The sequence below is a fragment of the Mesocricetus auratus genome, unplaced genomic scaffold, assembly GCF_017639785.1.
Source record: "Mesocricetus auratus isolate SY011 unplaced genomic scaffold, BCM_Maur_2.0 Super-Scaffold_100015, whole genome shotgun sequence".
Taxonomy (NCBI): Eukaryota; Metazoa; Chordata; class Mammalia; order Rodentia; family Cricetidae; genus Mesocricetus; species Mesocricetus auratus.
The window spans coordinates 63,749,934-63,768,819 of NW_024429198.1; the positions used below are offsets into that span (position 1 = coordinate 63,749,934).

The 18,886-nt window shown below is 51.3% G+C and overlaps 1 protein-coding gene across 9 annotated transcripts in view; it reads right to left on the bottom strand.

Moving 5' to 3' along the window:
• Window positions 1-18,886, bottom strand: part of Fam13b (family with sequence similarity 13 member B) — an 82,566-nt gene that overhangs the window by 56,530 nt on the left and 7,150 nt on the right. For 6 of the 9 annotated variants that reach the window (XM_040758071.1, XM_040758070.1, XM_005065294.4 and 3 more), the window contains exon 1: window positions 1,229-1,368. The exons of 2 other annotated variants lie outside the window; for them this stretch is intronic. The gene's annotated coding sequence lies outside the window, so the exon portion shown is untranslated. Of the gene's footprint in view, window positions 1-1,228; window positions 1,369-10,619; window positions 10,638-18,886 lie in introns of those variants that run through there. One more of the 9 variants, XM_040758068.1, reaches the window with a different exon arrangement.

Genomic DNA, 18,886 nt, shown 5'->3' on the forward strand with positions numbered 1-18,886 from the left:
GGAGAAAATGTCCTAATTTAAAAGGATAAAGAGGCGGTCTCTGTGAGTTCAAGGCCAGCCTGATTAACTATAGAGTTCCCAGGACAGGCTCCAAAACTACAGAAAGACCCAGTCTCGGAAAAACCAAAAGAAGATAAAGAGAAGGCACCTAAAAGGCAAACAGATAATGACCAGGTCGTTCAACAATTATTTACTAAGAGTGCAAACCCAGGCCAAACAGCAGTACCTCGAGGTTACAAGGGGAGGGATTTGAAGGCACAACTTCGCACTAACCCACGCACGCCCAGAGAGTTGAGATCCAAAACCGCCCTCTAGCAGACCTCCTGCAAACTTGCCTGCCGCGGCTACCGAAAGCTAAACAGCCAAGTGGACCCGAGCCCGGGGTTGCCATTGCTTCCTCCTCCGGGCTGACTTAGAAGAAGGCCCGATAGGAAAACAGGACGAAATTATGCAACAGTTTTCCTCTAAGTCAGTTTGGGGTTTCATTGATTACACACAAAGGGCGGGCGTGGGGCAATTCGCGCTGGGCCAAGTGAGCCAGCGGGTGCCACCTCCTATCATCTCATCTGGCCGGGGACCGGGGTAAGGGAGGACCCCCCCCTCGGGACCCGGCTGGCTCCCCTAGAGAAACGAGGCCCCGGGGCGCCGACAGCCCAATTTTTGGCTACATTCTCTGGGCGACTTAAGGAAGTCAGCAGCAAACCACTCAATCTCACGTGACCCTTAAAAAAAGTGGGGGGTGTGGGGTGTGATGCAGTGGAGCCCAAAATAAAAACCACTTTCCCCCCCCCCCTGCAACCACCGACTCTTCTGCCCGGCTCGGAGGAAGCGGGCGCGGAAGGGGGGAAGGGGGCGAGCGGACGAGCCTGGCAGAGGGGAGGGGAGGGGAGGCGAGGCGAGGCGCAGCCCCGCGGGCGCGCACTGCAGCGGCTGCAGAGCCGAGGCTGCCACACCCCCCACCCCCGACGGCCAGGGCCACCGCCCCTCCCTCCTCCTCTCCCCGGCGGGGCCGGGGCCCCCTCGGCTGGACGTCTCTCCCCGCACCCGAGGGCTGCGCCTCCGTCTCCGGGCTTCCCACCCCCCCCACGCGGTCCGCAGCGCCTGGCGGGTGGGGACTCAGGGCTGCGGGGCTGGAGGCCGGGGAGGGGAGGGGAAGGGAGAGGGAGAGCGCCGCGGCAGACAGCGGCGCATGCGCGGCCCCCGCCCGCCCGCCCGCCCGTTCACCCACCGTTGGAACCGCGGAGCCCCGTTCCCCGGCCTCGGCCGCTTCTCCAGAACCCTGGGCGACGCCGGCGAGGCGAGGACGGAGTCCCGAAGCGGCACGGCGGACGGCGGCGCTCCTCCCGACGAGGCGGCTTCGAGCGCGAGGCTGAAGCGGCGCGGGGCCAGCCCGGTAGCGACTCCCCGGAGACCCCGGGCGGCGGCGGACGCGGAGAAGAGGGCGGCGGCGGGAGCAGCGGCGGCTGAGGCGCAGAGCCTCCCTAACGGCGAGCGGGAGGGGAGCAGGGCGGAGGGGGAGAGGCGAGCGGCCGGGGCCGGAAGTGACGCGGGGAAGGAGGCGGGGCGGGGCGGAGCTCGCGCGGACCCGGGCGCCGCGAGCTCCGCCCCGCGCCCGCCCCCTCGTGGGGCGCCCCAGGTCCCGGGGGCCCGGGCTGCGTGTGTCGTGGGGGGGGGGCGCCTGGTGCCTGCCGAGCTGCGCCCCGAGCTCCGCACAAGGTTGGGGGGAAGCCGGCACTCCACGGCGAGGACCGCTCTCTTCCTGCCCGCCATCCGGGTCAGGTGAGGGGGCTCCTGGGGCCGCGCCTCGCCCCTGCCTCCCCACCCCACCCCCGCCCCGCCCCTACGCAGCCCTGACGACTCCCGGGGAGCCTGCCGAGCCTGCCGCCTGCAGGGAGGGGGCGGAGGACCCACGTTACCGGGCTGCTGGCTCGCAAGAGAGCCTCTGGCGCTCGCCCGGAGCCCCACAGGGCGGGCGTTACGGAGCCCGCGATTGTGACCTCGCTCGGGCGGCCACCGAGGCCAACCCCCCCCCTCGCAGCAGCCTCGCTGACGTGACCCCCGCGGGGTCGTGTCTTCGCGGAAGGACTTCTACGTGGTGGAGGAAAACGCAGTAGTGTCCGGCGAGGTGAATGAACTACAGTCTCCTTTCTAAGATAGAAACCACTATCCCCAACTCTAATCGCAGCACTCTGGAAGCCGAGGCAGGAGGACCACCTCGAGTTGGAGGCCAGCCTAGGCTATGTATATGACAAGTACAGAAGCATCCTGAGCTACCTCAAAAGGCAACAAAGATAATTAAAAAAAAAAAAAGCCGTTCCCTACCTACCTGCCTTTGTCAGAAGTCAGTAACCCGGAAAACGTTTAAAAAAAAAAAAAGTTCAGAGACCTTGGCACACGATTCATGAGAAGTCACCAGCCAGATGTGGTTATCCCATTCATTCTGACAATCCCAGCATTTGCGGGGGTTAAAGGCTGGGGGGTTGGGAGCTCAAGGCCAACCTGAGCTACCTAATGAATGCGCTTAAGGCAACCTGGACTAGCTTGTCTCAAAAACCCACAAAGATTTATAGAAATAAAAAGTCACCCAGTGCAGTGATCGCTCTGTAAATGCTACAGAGACCAAAGCGGCTGCCAGCTTCATCAGGGAGACTGGAATCACCTGTAACCTGAGGGTCACATGCCCAGGATGCTGTCATAACTGAAGGGCGGGGCCCACGAGAAGTCTAGAATCACAGAATCTGAGCAGCAGTATACTGCGGGGCCTGGAGAGACAGGTCTAGGCAGTGGTCCTCAGCCTTCCTTACAGTTCCTCGCGTGTGGTGACCCCCAGCCATAAAACCGTTTTTGTTGCTACTTCAGAACCGTAATTTTGTTGCTGTTATGAGTCATACTGTATCTGATACGCAGGATATCTGATAGCAACCCCTGTGAAAGGGCCGTTCAACCCCAGAGGGGTCGTGACCCGCATGTTGAGAACCACTGCTTGCTCTAAAGCTTTTCCTGCTCTCCTAGAAGAACTGAGTTCAGTTCCCAGCACCCCTGCTAGGCAGCTCACAACTGCCTGTAACTCCAGCGCCAGGGGGATCTGACGCCCTCTTCTGGCCCCCATAGGCACCTACAGTCACAGAAATATACATATAATTAAACCTTTAAATTATTTGTGTGTGTGCACATACGCACACTCATGTACATCATTCAGTGGGATTTCCACTCTGTCCAGAAAAGGAGGCAGCTGTTTCTGATGGTTGGGATCATACACCCCAATATCAGGGCAAAAACCCTAAGTCAAAGTTCTGGGGTGTAGGTCAGCGGACAAGCACTTAATCCTCAGTACCACCCCCTCAAAAAAAAAAAAAAGACTTTATATTGTTTGTGAGCAGAGTGTCCATTCTATACCCTAGGCTGGAACTTTTGGGAATCTGCCTGTCCCAGTGCTGGGACTACAGCTGTGAGCCCCACCTGAGGCTCAAAAGAAAATTTCAGTCCTCAAACAGTCACTCCTTCAACGAATACTCATGAGCATGTGACTACCTTCCAGCCTCTTTAGACATTAGCAAATAAGACCCAGGGAGTTTATATCCTAGCAAACTTAAATTCTGTACTGCCTGGATAAACACAAAGTCCCATGCTCCAATGTCAAACTCAGCAAGTAGCCTTTCCATCACTCAAACAAGTTCTCACAACACCCAGTGGAATGGGATTGTCCAGGGAACCCAGTGAAAACTGGCTATCGAGCTGTGTGGCTTTCAGCTAGATTTATAAATCAGGCTCCATCCACTGGGTGGGCAGGAGGATCACAAGTTCAAGACCATCCTCACTAGCCGGGACCGCATGAGAGCCAGCATCAAAAAAGGCCAACAACGATGACCGAACCTCCCTGAGAGCGACAGATCTCATTCCATGTCAGAAGCCCAGCAGGAACGGGCCTGGTCAGTACCTGGATGAGAGACTGCTTTGAAATACAGGGCGCTGTAGGGTTTGCTGGGTTTGGTGGTGTGTGCCTTAATCCCAACAGTCAGAAGGCAGAGGCAGGCGATCTCTATATAGAGGAAAACATATATAATATATATTAACGTATATAAGATGTCTTTAAATATATATTAATTTTTTTAAAAAAGAGGACACACTGGGTGGTGGTGGTGCACACCTTTTACCTACACTTGGGAGGCAGAGATAGGTGGATCTCTTGAGTTCGAGGCCAGCCTGGTCTACAGAGTGAGTTCCAGGATTGCTAAGACTACACAGAGGAACCCTGTCCACAAAGGGGGGCAGGGAGAGGGCGTGAGGTTTAGGTGGGTGGGGAAGGAGTGGGGATCTAGATGATGTGGAGGCAAAGGGTACAAAGGGTGAATAATCAGAATACACTGTATGAAACTCTTCAGCGTGCCGTCCACTCCACAAGCAAGGCTAATGCGTCAGTCGAAGGTCTGGAGACTCAAATGAAAGACAAGTCGTCCGGCCATTGGTGCTAAGAGAACGTGCGTGTGCACTTACTGCAAGCAGAGAGCAGCCTTGTATACAGACTTACAGCACAGTGGAGAAACCCCAGGTGTCAGAGTCCCTGTTTTCCTGGTACTAAACGTTGACGTCAGGTGGGCAAGGCCGGGCTGTAAGCCAGGACTAGAGGGCAGGATGCACCTGTGGCTGTCAGCTGACAAGCAATGCACAGAGATCGAGGGGCTGGGGCCCAACACTTAAGGAACTAACAGTTTTGTTTTTTAAAGAGCTGTTGATAAAAGACAATATATTTTCAGCTTTCACAACATTTTCTCAAATATGGTTTCTGGGAATATACTCGTGCTAATTTCTGTCAGACATTTCCTAATGCTTAGAGGATTTTAAAACACTGGAAATTTTCACAAGACTGTGAATTGAAAATCCCAGCAGGCTGAGCTTGAGATGGCCCACTCTTGCTTCCAAGCCTGAGTCTCATATACAGAACCCATACAACAGAGAAAACTCCCACAGGCTGCCCTCCGACCTCTGCCCACCCTGTGGCACAGACCCGCACATTCAGTTAATAAATGAGTAAATAAATGTAGAAATGTTTTTGAGAAAATAATTTCACCAGGTTACACATTATAAATAAGGCCTTTACCTGTAAGGCCATGGTTGGAAAATAGGAGCGGTAATGATTGCTTCAAACGCTTAATCATACGCAGGTAAAAGTCATCAGTAATGCCTAAGAGAGCCAGAAGTTCTGGCCCACTTAGCACAGGCCCTCCTTGGCAATACTGACTGTAGTAGGTGCTTTGTACAAAGTTCAAGACGTGTGTTTCTGGTGCCTCTACTTCTCCAGCATTAAAGCACAGGTTTTCAAGTAACTAGTGACTTGATTCACTGGCGGATATGCATTAGAAAACAAATTCTGGATCTTAATAATCTTAGACTATTCAGTATACAGAGCATGTGGGCTATAATTTTTAAAATAACAAACTTGTCAGAAGTCGCAGCACAGGCCTAAAATCCCAATGGGGAGCAGAGACCTGAGGATCACTGAGTTCACAGACAACCTGGAACTGCCTAGGGAACCTTGCCTCACAAAACCAAACAAGCAAGTGAAAAGACTAGCCTGGAGATGCCTCTGCAGCTAGAAGCATGTGCTGCACATGCCTGAGAACTGGGCTCAGTCCCCAGGACCCACAGAGAGCTGGCTACATCTGTGACCCCAACACTCCTCTAGCAACATGGGAGGTGGAGACAGGAGAGATGCCTAGAAGCTCACGGGCCAGCTAACCTGGCGTGGCAGAGCAGGAGAAACCGGAGACCCTGTCTCAACAAGGTGGAAGGCACAAGAAAGAACTGACCCCCAAAGTCGTCCTCTGGCCTGCACACACACACATCACATGCACACACATCACGTGTGCACACACACGTGCTCACATGCACACACATGTGCTCACATGCACATAAACACACATATCACCTGCACACACAATGACATCTTTTTATTTCATTTTTTAAAAAAAGAGCTTTCTTTTACCAACCCTTTGAATTTCTACAGTGGGAATAGACCATCCACCTAACTGAAAACCCAAGGATGTCCATGAATTTTGTAATTCTCTTAGGGATAGAAAGCCCTATGGTGGCTGAACCACAAAAACTGAAGTTTTTCCCTGTTGGGGACAACAGGCTTGCTGATCCCTCTGCAGAGAGGGACAGACACAGCCCCTAACCCTGGCTAGTCTTTCTCCTCCTGCGCCTTGCTAGCTAGAGTCACAGGGAGGGGAGAGTGGTGGTGATATATTGTTTGCAATCTAACAAATAAAGCTTGCCTGGAGATCAGAGTGCAGAGCTAAGCCACAAGTCAACCATAGAGGACGGGCCATAGAGGATGGGCAGTGGTGGCCACACCTCTGACCCCAGCACTAGGGAGACAGAGACAGATGGATCTCTGTGAGCTCGAGGCCACCCTGGGTTACAAGAGAGTGAATCAGTCTAAAAGAGACGCAGAGCTCACACCCTTGATCCCAGCACTTGGGTGACAAGCCTTTAGTCCCAGCACTAGAGAGGAATATAGGGCAGGAGGTCAGTGCACTCGGTGTGGTGGTGGAGAGCGGTTACACTGGGGACAGGGTCGCCCCTTTGGTCTGAGCATTGACAGAGGTGAGAACTCTCTACTGGCTTGGCTGCTTTGCTTTTCTGGTCTTCAGCTTGAACCCCAATGTCTGGCTGGGTTTTTATTATTCATGCTACAGTGCAAAAAAAGGTCTTTTCTTCTAGGTGATCAGTTAGTAATACTCCCTGGGCATAGACCTTTAAAGCTGATGGATGATGTTTTTATAACTTCATCTTTATAACTTCATTCAGAGGCCAGCACGGCCTGTCTTCCCCATCATTTCTCACTCCTAACTCCCTTTATCTGAGCAGAAACACTGTGTTAGAAACAGTTTTGCTTTCTCCCTCAGCCGCTGTTGCAGACTGTTTGCCTTTGTGGGGGCCCGCCGTATCAGATACGACATAAGGGCCTGAGCCACCCCTTATCATTGTACAGCAATTGTACAAGATCCATCCTCCATAGCCTCCTCCTCGCAGGGGTGTGTGTGTGTGTGTGTGTGTGTGCGCGCGCGCGGTTACTTCTGACCGTTTTCCTGGGGGTGTTTGTCACCGCTAGCATTAGTGTAACAGCTGTGCAGTGTCTGAAAGACCCTGCTGACGGTAGCTCTGCACAGCCTTCACTGGGACCACAGGAAGCGCACATGGACTTTCCCAAACTTGGGCAGGCAGTCCCACCTTAGCTTGAACTCAGCATTTCTCTGGTCTGCTGCCAGAAGAGCTGTGAGCCCTGGGAGTCAGACACCGCCCATTGCACCCTCTCACTGCAGGAAACGCGTGGCACGTATTGAGTGGTCCCCTGAGGCCCTGCCACCTGCTGCAGGTAAGCGGCAGGTAGCTGCCAGCCTCTGGCAGCATACAGCTGCAGTCCCCAAAGAAATCCTCTCAGTAGTCCTTACTTCACCTCTTAACTATCCATAGCTAGTGCTGTAGTCCTGCTGTTGTCTAGAATTTCTAGAAAGTGATTCGGGGAGGGGGTATCCGGGAGAGTTGTCACACCTTGGTCCTTCCATTAAAACAGCAGTGCACCAGCTGACAAGACAGCCCCATATGAGCCTGGAGACCCAAGTGCAATCCCCAGCACCCACGTAAAGGTGAAGGAGAGGACTGACTTGACAGCGTTGCCCTCTGACCTCACACACATGCCACAGCACACTGCCCCCTCTCCACACGCATGCATAAAAATGCCCTTAATTAAAAACAGCAGCTCTCCACCGGGACGTTTGGAGACAGTGCACAGATGTGTTGCTGGTAGATAAACGTGGGGCACAGGGAGTAGTAACCACCAGGGATGCTGCTGTATCTCCTACGTAGCACAGGACGTGTTTTACTCTGACTCACTTGGGGAGGGATCACTCGCTTGTGTGGTGGTCAGAGACAACTTACTTCCCTTCCGAAATATGGGTCCCGGGATTCATCACGCTTGCCCCCAGGTAGTTTTGCCAGCTAAGTCATCCCCCCTGGCTGAGAATATAACTTCTTCCTCCCCCCCTTTTCAAAAATGGTTTATGTTTTATTTTATGTGCACCGGTCTTTTGCATGCTTGTATGTCTGTGTGAGGGTGTCAGATCTTGGAGTTACAGACAGTTGTGAGCCGCCACGTGGTTGCTGGGAATTGAACTCCGGTCCTCTGGAAGAGCAACCAGTGCTCTTAACCACTGAGCCTTCTCTCCAGCCCAACAATATAACTTCTTATGTAATATAGTTGTATAAGCTCGGCAGTCACGTCTCAAAATTATATAGATTTTTCTTTTTTCTTATGAATGCTTTATCTATACCTAGGCATAGAAGTCATATTTTGGTTTGGTTCGGGGTATTTTTTTTTTGTCTTTTGTTTTTGAGACAGTCTCTTTTAGACCAGGCTGAGCTTGAACTCCTGATCTTCCTGCTCTCATCACCTCCTGAGTGTGGGACTATAGGGGTATGCAGTCATGCTAAGTTAGAACTCATATTTTTATATATTCCTAGTTGAAATCATAACTATTTAGTCAGGATGAGAAGTTACCAAGTAGCCGGGCGTTGGTGGCGCACGCCTTTAATCCCAGCACTCGGGAGGCAGAGGCAGGTGGATCTCTGTGAGTTCGAGACCAGCCTGGACTACCAAGTGAGTTCCAGGACAGCCTCCAAAGCCACAGAGAAACCCTGTCTCGAAAAACCAAAAAAAAAAAAAAAAAAAAGAAGTTACCAAGCCTGTCAAGCCTGTGTGTCTCTAAGGGCCCCTCAAGTTAATCCAGATGAGGAAACTCACTATTAGGAACAGGCTGCCTTTCACCTTTTCTTTCTGACGTCACTTTTAACACAGTAAAACAAGTAACCCACCCAAGTTCCCTGAACTCAGGTAGTATTGTATCTCAGAGGTAAGACTGGGCATCAGATCATTGGCGAGGGAATAAATAATTGCTGCACTGAGAATGTCCCAGATGCCAGGCATGCCTGCCTCCCAGGGGTCACAGGTATGCCTGGGATGGGGCTTGAAGTCAGGACACAGCTGTCTTTTGTCACCTACCACCCCATGCAGAGAATGGAAACAGATGACTCCTCTCATTCACCTCAGCTCTTCACCATGGAGCAGGCTTCTATGCCCATCTCTTCTGCCTCTAAGAGGAAACTCAGAAGCGACTGTCTCCTTGTCCTTACTGATATCATCCAGCCCCAGTCAGTTCTGCTTAGTCAAGATCGCCATTGTGTGTGTGTGTGGGGGGGGGGTTGATGTGTAAAGTGATTGTTTCTAAATAAAAAAAAAGGATTGCCAAGCACAAAAAGGCATTTCTATCCCTAATTCTGTAACTTAAAAAGTTAAATACACTCCATTTAGTACATAGGCATTCTGAACTTAGAATAAGAAAACTTGCGTTTGAGTTCTAGACCCTGTTACTAGCCTTAATGGCACTGATCAAGTGTCTGAGGGGTCCTACTGGCTAAATAGGAAACTAATGTGAATCGGTACATTAAAGGTAATAAACAGTACGCTGCAGTATTTTTCCATCTCTCTCCTGCTCTGACCCCAGGAAACATCTCTGGAAAGACTTTGCTTCTGTAGCTATTGCGAGGGATAAATCCCTGTGTGAGACTCTTCCCAGAAGTCACCAAACGTTTATCCATCTGTCTGTCTATGAGCTTTCTGTTTTGTTTTGCTTTGCTTTTGTGGCAGTGTTTCTCTATGTAGTCCTGGAGCTCACTCTGTAGACCAGGCTGGCCTTGAACTCAGAGATCCTTCTGCCTCTGCCTCTGCAGTGCTGGGATTCAAGGCGTGTGCCACCACACCTGGCCCTGTTTGATGCAGGGAACCAACCCAAAACTGTGTGCCATCTACCCTATCCCTAGTCAATTTGCTTTCAAATGAAAACCAAGAACCCAAAACTCTTGGCTTCTTGGCGCTATTTTTTTTGTTTGTTTGTTTGTTTTTACTAGACAGGGTTTCTCTGTTTTGGAGGCTGTCGGTCCAGCCTGGCCTCGAACTCACAGAGATCCGCCTGCCTCTGCCTCCCGAGTGCTGGGACTAAAGGCGTGCGCCACCACCGCCCGGCTCTTGGTGCTATTTTTTAGATCTCCTGAACCTCAAAGACTTTTCTTCCTGCCAGATATGGTGATGGACACCTACGACCCCAGTGCTCAGGAAACTGAGACAGGAGAATCACTGTAAGCCTGGGATACAAAGTGAGTTCAAATCTAGCCTCACTACCTAGAAAGACCCTGTCTGGGGGTGGCAGGGCCAGGGTGGGGAGGCGAGAGAAGGAAAGGGGGGGGGAAGAGAAGGGAAGAAGGAAGAGCTGATTTTCCCTAATTAGAAGAACGGCTGTACTCCTGCTTGTAGAACAAGGCCTGACTTTAGATTCGGACGAGAGAACACGGGCAGTCTGGGGCGAGGATGGAGGGAGGCATTACCAAGTAGGGAAAGGAGATGGTCAACTCTGATTCTTGAGGAGCAGCGGGATGCTGTCCAAACCAATCACACTTAGCTCATTAACTTCCCCTTCCCAGGGAGTTCCTGACTCTCTTGTGAAGAGAGCAAACCCTAAGAACCCATCAAACGTACAATCTCCCGATAAAGAGAAGCAGCTCACCATATCAAACGTACAGTCTCCCGATAAAGAGAAGCAGCTCACCATTCGGGAGCGACAATGCTGCCTCCGCTGGGGAATGCACAAGGAGTCAGTCTGTGCCCCCTTCACCCAGGACCATTGTACCAGTGCAAGAATGTGTGTTCTTCATAAACAGAACAACACTACCAGCCGCAAAGAGAAGAGGCTGTTCCAGAGTGTACGAATCCCACGCCAGCGCTCAGAAAAATGGCAGGCACTGTTCTGCTCGTAGCAACCCAAAGCAACCTTTGTGTGCTTTAAGTCCTTAATACAGATTTCCGCAGCAGCCACTATGAAGAGCTGGGGGATAGCAGTAACGATCTCTGTCCTGAAAAGGCTTCATCTCCTAAAACTGAACCGCTTTGGAATAGGACCAAAGTCAACACAAATGTGGGTCTCAGCGGCTGTGTTCACTCCTGGAGCCCCCGGTGCCAGCCACACCACGTCTGAGGCGCTGGAACAATTGACAGTAATGCTCGTCTCTGCCAAGTCCACACTTTTGGCCTCATAATTTGGAAGTCTTTGTATGGCAATAATGTGAGCATTTGGTGTAGACAAATTTGTTTTGGCTTCTTGATGAAATAAATGCCTATGATAGTCTATTTTCTACAGTTTAACAATATTGTTAGAAATAAATAAGTTAAATAAATATCAATGAATAGATGTTCCTTTCTTTTTCTCCCTCTCTTTGTATCCATGGAGGCTCATATTGTGACCTTCACAAAACAATAAACCTTTGTCTGCCTTCTCAGCCTGGAATGGTCTTACCATTCTGCAGAGCCCATCTCTTCCTCAGAGGCCCTGGGGTCTGGTGTCTGACCATCCTGGCTCCTCTCTATCCTTCCCTCATCGGAGCCCTGCCTGTATCAACCTGATAGTCAGATGCTTACAGGCTGTAGTCTTACTCCGAGGGTATAACTGGAGACAACTACTGTGAAAACACCCATTGAAATCATAAGAGCATTAACCAGGTGTAATGGTATATGATTTTAATCTCAACACCCAGGAGACAGAGGCAGGTGGATCTCTATGAGTTCAAGGCCAGCCTGATCCAGATAGTGAGTTCTAGGCCAGCCAAGTCTACATGGTGAGACCCTGTCTCAGAGAAAGAAAGAGTCTAGTATGGTGGCCCAGGCCTGTAATGTCAGCATTTGAGAACAGAGCAAGGAGGATCCGGAGTCAAGGGCAGCCTTTGATACATAGAAAGTTCAGAGCCAACCTGTGCCACATGAGACTCTGCTTCAACCCGAAAAGAGGCACCCATGGCGTTACCAAATGTGTTACTTTATAGTAAGGGGGCATGGATATTTATTTGTGTGTGTGTGTGTGTGTGTGTGTGTGTTTCAGACAGGGTCTCATGTATCCCTGGCTGGCCCAGAACTCACAGAGAACCACCTGCCTCTACTGTAGAAATTCTGCAACTAAAAGGGTGTGCTAGCAGCTGGGCCTTTAGAGTAAGGTTTTGGTATTTGTTTCTTGTTTTCTTTTTTTGTTGTTGTTTTTCGAGACACGGTTTCTCTGTGGCTTTGGAGGCTGTCCTGGAACTAGCTCTTGTAGACCAGGCTGGTCTCAAACTCACAAAGATCCGCCTGCCTCTGCCTCCTGAGTGCTGGGATTAAAGGCGTGTGCCCGGCTGTTCCTTGTTTTCTTAATTGTTTCTTTCTCCTGGAGTATCCATGCTGTAAATAACATTTACTGAGCACGTATGATCTGCCAGGCCTGGTGCCAAGCGCTGGAAACAGCAGTAAACATACGTTTGCACTCTAGCCTTCAGGACACGGATCTTGCCTGCTGTGAATGCACCGTCATTATTGTGCCTAAGACTTCCTCTTCAGTGACCTACATTCACCTGGTATCTTCCAGAGCTGGCTTTGTGTCCCTACACGGTCACCTCTCTAACGTTCCTTTGCTACTTTACTGGAGGCCAGAAAGCATTTACCTGTAATTACTGGACACTTTCCCCGGAAGCTTCCAGGAGAACCAAGGGAATGGGGAAAGTCCTTTGTTCAGACCTGAGAGATGCTTCGCCCAAAATCCAGATCCATTTAACTCACAGAGGGGCTACCCACAAGCAGAAAATAAAACTTCATTTACATTCACTTTGCCCCGTCACCCCTGATTGCTAGACGGACGCTGTGACGCTAAAATACAACCTACAGCAAAAGATGACCTCACCAAGGGGCAGAGTGTTCTCTGGGCTTGTAACAGTTCCCAGGCCTTAGCACAACACCGTGTGAGGGGCACCACTCTGACCTTAGAATCCAGGCCAGCGGCTGTGCCAACACCTGCCTAAACAGGAACAAAGACTTAATTAAAGACCTGGTCCTTAGTTCCAGGACCCCGGAAAGCCCCTAAACGCACTAACTTTGCTTTTTTTGGCTTCTGTAGTTCTGCCTCTTGCTAACCATTCTTGCTCACTCGAGTGTGTCAACCGGGATGTGATTTTTTGTGCATAAAAGACCTTTGTGAGGATCAGGGCTTCATGATTTGGGCAGGTTTCCCACGCACCTGCTAGCCAGCAATAAAGAGTGTGCGTTCTTGCCCTGAGTAGTGGTGGTGCACACCTTTAATCCGAGCACTCAGGAGGCAAAAGCAGGCAGATCTCTGTGAGTTCAAGGCCAGTCTGGTCTACAGAGCGAGTTCCAGGATAGCAAAGGCCACACACACACACACACACACACACACACACACACAGGATTGTGTGTTCTCTGGCTGGGATCACCTCACAACATTCTGGAGGTACCAGCAAGATCCCCAGAGGCTAAGACACTGAGATACTGGGGGGTCTCAGACCACTCCACCCTCTGGGCCAACAGCATGGCAAAAGACAGTTCCTAGAAGTGTGCACTCTGAGACATCCCAGGGCCCCGGGAGCTTCTCCTGCCTCTACTCCAGGTGGCCCCAGAGGTTCCTGAGCCTCCACCCTAAATGGGAAATTACAGAAAGTCGCCTGGATCATCTCCTCAGAGATGAGTGTGTTTGTGGCACCTTCTGAAAAGCACGCTTAGGAAAGGCTGGCCACAGCCCAGTGTCCAGGTATGTGTGAGACGTCACTGGAAGCCCTGGCTGAAGTCTGTGCAATGGGAGGGTGTGGTGCTTTGAACAGGGATGGCCTCCTTAGACTCAGGTGTTTGAATGCTTGGTCACTAAGGAGGGGCACTACTAGGAGACAGGGCCTTGCTGGAGGAAATATGTCCCTGGGGGCAGGCTTTGAGGTCTTAACTCCCCAAGCCTGCCCAGTGTTTCTCTTCCTGCTGCCTGCAAATGAAGACGCAGAGCCCTCAGCTACCTCTCCAGCACCGTGTCTGCCTGCCTGCTACCATGCTTCCTGCCATAAGGATAACGGCCTAGACCTCTAAAACTGTAAACCAGCCACAATGAAATGTTCTCCTTTATGAGAGCTGCTGTGGTCCAGACGTCTCTTCACAGCAATAAAACCCTGACTAAGACTAAGAGGGGAAGTGAGCAGTCCCAAGACACCGCTGAAGTGTGTGCGTGTGTGCGTGCGTGTGTGTGTGTGTGTGTGTGTGTGTGTGTATGTGTGTGCGCACGCTAAAACACTTCAGTGACGTTGGTATGGTGTCTGTACTCACCCGGGAAACCCCGGACCTGTGAGATAGATTAGCCTCTTTTGTAGTTGGGTGGCTCAGTGATGATCTCTGGACCCCCAGGTGGTTCACGCTGTCTGGAACGTGGTGACCAGAGACTTTGGCCACCCTGATCGATGTCCCTACATTGGCCAATGGCTCTCTCCGGTTCAAAGTCCACGCCCTTGACTTAAGACCTGTGTGTTCTCCCTGGGGACCTGAATCCTATTGTCTTGGCAAGGTTACCCAGAGAAACCCAAACCCCTGCCTGTTCTCCCTGCCCCACCAGAGGAAACTGACAACCCCCCCAAGGAAATAGTTCCTCTGGCTACACTGAAGTGCAGATAGTGTCCTGGCCTCCTCTCCCCCACACACAAAGGGTGTGGCTCTGGCTGAGGGCTCTGGGACAAATTTCCCTGGAGCAGGGTTAGTTCCCCCATTCTGCTTCTAAGGGAGATCTCTCTGTCTCTCTCTGTCTCTCTCTGTCTCTGTCTCTGTCTCTCTCTGTCTCTGTCTCTTTCTGTCTCTCTCTCTCACACACACTCACACACTTCTCTCACACACACAGACTTCTCTCTCACACACACTCACACTCACACACTCACACACTCACATACACTCACACACACACTCTCACACACACAGACTTCTCTCACACACACTCACACACATACTCACACACTCACACACACTCACACACTCACACACACATATGGCCCAAGCTCTGGAGTTCTCGTTCTTCCCCTTTCATAGTCTGACATCTTCTTTTCAACGATTGATCTTTATCGTTTGAAAACTCAGAACCACCATTCTCTAGAAAACAGCAGGCTCTCGTCAGCCTCCTCAGGACCGTCTGTCACAACCACCAGCAGACCTAGAATGATACCAGCAGCTCCTGGCCATCCTCCTCATGGCTGAGGAGCAGACAGAATCTGGCTGGAGAGTCTCAGGCCAGCTGGAATCACTGCCACACAGAGGGGTATTGTGGAATAATCCTTTTTCCGTACACTATGAAGACGGGTTGCTCTTATTGGCTTAATAAAGAGTTAAAGGGCCAATAGCCAGGCAGGAAGAGGCTAGACAGGACTTGCCGGCAGAGAGGGCGCTCTCTGGGATGGAGAAGGGTGGGGTCAAGAGGAGATGTGGGTAGAGGCAAGATGAACTTGCCATGCTGAAAAAAGGTGCTAAGCCACATGGTAGTACATAGATTAAAAGGGGGGGAGGGGTAATTTAAATTATAAGAGCTAGTTAGAAACAAGCCTAAGCATCCAGGAAGTGGTGGCGCACGCCTTTAATCCCAGCACTCGGGAGGCAGAGGCAGACGGATCTCTGTGAGTTCGAGGCCAGCCTGGTCTACAGAGTGAGTTCCAGGACAGCCAGGGCTACAGAGAAACCCTGTCTCAAACAAACAAACAAACAAAAAAGCAAGAAAGAAAGAAGCCTAAGTTATTGGCCGAGCATTTATAATTAATGATAAGTCTCTGTATGGTTATTTGGCTGGTGGTACAAGAAAAAGTCCACCTACAGAGGGATTTTCCCCTCTGCCCAACCTGGCTGGGACCCCAACACTGACCCAGGTAAGGATGCTCTGGACAGTTTTTCCAGGACCTTTTAGGAGTTAGGAAGGAGCTGCCAGAAAACCTTCCGATCTGTCTAAGGTGAGCGAGGTAATACAGGAGCCTCAAGAACTGTGCGTTCCTGGAGGGCATCTCCTGAGGCTTACCCGGTGTTCACGCCCATAGACCCCCATGTACCAGAAAATAAACAGTGAGAAACCCATTATTCCATTGTTCTGCAGTCTCTGGAGACAGCAGAAAGAAACGTCAGGGGTCAGAAGCGTTGAGGGATGAGTAGTCCCAGTTGTTGGGGAGCACTCAGGAGCTTTATAATAACCGGGACGGTAGAAGAAAAGCAGAGTTTTAAAAGACAAATCCGAGCGGTCGTGGCAGCCCAGGGAGACCGACTAGAGAGACCCCGGAGGGGGAAGCCAGGATCTCCTGTAAAGGAAGAGGCTGGAGAAGGACTAGCAGGCTGACTGCGTGCAAAAAGGACACTGGAAAAAAAATGAATGCCCGAATTGGAACAGGGAAAGTGCCACACTCTTCATTTGGGCAAGAACTGAGGGGCCAGTGCTCCGTTCCTCTGAGTCCTCAGGAGCCTGGGGTAACATTAAAGGGAAGCGGGGGTGGAGGGGGGGACAATCTGTCATCTTCAGAGCGCCTCGCCTATAAGGCAACAGCCGTAGCGTGACCGGTTCCCTTTACTCTTTATTGGCAGGTTTTCGTTTGGCTCAAGCTGGCCTTGAGCAGCTTGAACTCTGATCCCTCCTCCGCCTCTGCCTTCCAAGAGCCCGGGAGAGCCACGCGTGCACTGGGAGAGCCACGCACGCACACCACTGTGCCCCGCACCACGCCACTGTGCCCCGCACCACGCCCCACCCACGCCCCTCCCCGCCCCACCGCCGCCTCCTTTCTCCTTCCAGTCACCTTTTATCTGGGGAGACTTTCCCTTGCTTCTGGCATGAAGAACCACCGCTCTTTACCCAGCTGTGAAGCTAGGTCTAGGCAAGAAGTTAAAGAGGGGTCACAGAAAGACCAGCACTCGCTAGGTAGACCAGGCTGGCCTCGAACCCGCGGGGATAACGCCTGCCTCTGCCTCCCGAGTGCACCACCAACGCCCAGTTTCATCACTATTTTTCCAAGCACAAAAGTAATAGATGATCTCAGAAAGACGACCAGGCCAGTAAAGGTGCCTGCCACCAAGCCTGACAACCCATCTATCTCAGTACCCACAATTAGGTAGGAGAAAAGCAGTTAGCTGCTCTCTATACAAGCACAGGGTTACACGTTCCCATACATACAATAAATAAATAGACTTATAAGCAATACATATTCCTGGGTTTAGGCACAAAACAATGACCATGTTATAATAATTGGGAATTCAGAACAATTAAAAATGGGCCATAAAAGCCGGGCGTTGGTGGCGCACGCCTTTAATCCCAGCACTCGGGAGGCAGAGGCAGGGGGATCTCTGTGAGTTCGAGGCCACCCTGGTCTACAGATCGAGTTCCAAGACAGGAAAAACCAAAAACCTAAATAAATAAATGAGTGAATAAATAAAATAAAAAATGGGCAATAAGAGGTGAGGTATATCTCAGTGACACAGAGCATTTGCTTAGCATATGTAAGGCCTAAGGTTCACAATACCTACCTCGTCCATGGACACACACACACACACACACACACACACACACCACACGATAACATACAAAAAACAAAACTCTGAGGATCCAGAGTATTAACACACACGTGTACTCTCAGCCCTCAGGCAGAAGTAGGGGGATCACTACAAATTTAAGGGCTGCCTGCCTGGTCTACACAGTAAGTTCTGGACCAGCCTGGGCTACATAAGGATGCCCCGTCTTACAGTTCATATCTGGAATGCCAGCATTTGGAAGGCGGAGGCAGGAAAACTGCCATGAGTTTGAGGTCAGCCTCCTTGCAGAATAGGACCCTGTCTCGAAGAAGCAAAGGAAGACAGCTGAAGAGATGGCTCCGCAGTTAAGAGGGCAGGCTGACCACTCTTACAGAGAACCCACCAGGGGCTCAGTCCCCCAGCATCCGCAAGGCCATCTGCAACTCTGTCCGCAGGCTCCTGCACACATGTGATGCACGGGCATACGCGGGCAAAATAAAAAGGGTTTCACAAACAACAACAACAACAAAAAATGTTTCTCAGCTCTAAACTTTACTCCCTTCCCTACAGAAGTAAACCTTGTGAACGGTGTCGTGCTAGCTGCCTATGACCTTGCACACGTGCCTAAAAGTGCACACCTTTTTTTTTTAAATAAATAAAAGTGTCCCTAATATTCCATCTATTCTTCCGGGGTGTGTTGTGTTGAACACGCCGCGCAGCCCTGGCTAATCCGGAACCCGACTGGACTCAAGCCCACGGAGACCCGCCTGTCTGTGCCCCCAAGCGCTGCACGGCGACCCGCCTGCCTGTGCCCCCAAGCGCTGCACGGAGACCCGCCTGTCTGTGCCCCCAAGCGCTGCACGGAGACCCGCCTGCCTGTGCCCCCAAGCGCTGCACGGAGACCCGCCTGCCTGTGCCCCCAAGCGCTGAGATTAAAGGCGTGCGCCTCCAGAACGCCCGTCTACCTTTACACACTATATTCCACAGGGACGTGTCCGGTCTTCTTCATGAGGAAAGCGCTGCGATGAGCCTTGTGTACTCAAGCACCTGTTTGCACAGAGCTAATCCCTAACAACCGAGGGAGTCGCGGCAGAAAAGCCGGACACTTAGCCTGGGTGTGGTTACACACACCTGCAATTCCAACGCTCTGGAGGCGGGAGGACCAGGAATTCAAGGTCATCCTAAGCTATACAAGTTTATGGGCCAGCCAGAGCTATAGGACACTTTGTCTCAAAGCAAACCCTAAAAAGAGAAAAATCAAGACAATAAAAAGTTAACCCTTTGCTTGAACTTTGGCCAACAATTAACACTGTATATGATCCATTTATTTATTTATTTTATTTTTTGAGACAGGTTCTCACCCTGACAGGTTGGGCTGGGACTTACTACGGTAGCCCAGGCTGGCATCAAACTGACAACAATTCTCCTGCCTTAGTCTCCCAAGCCACCGCGTCTGGCATATATTCA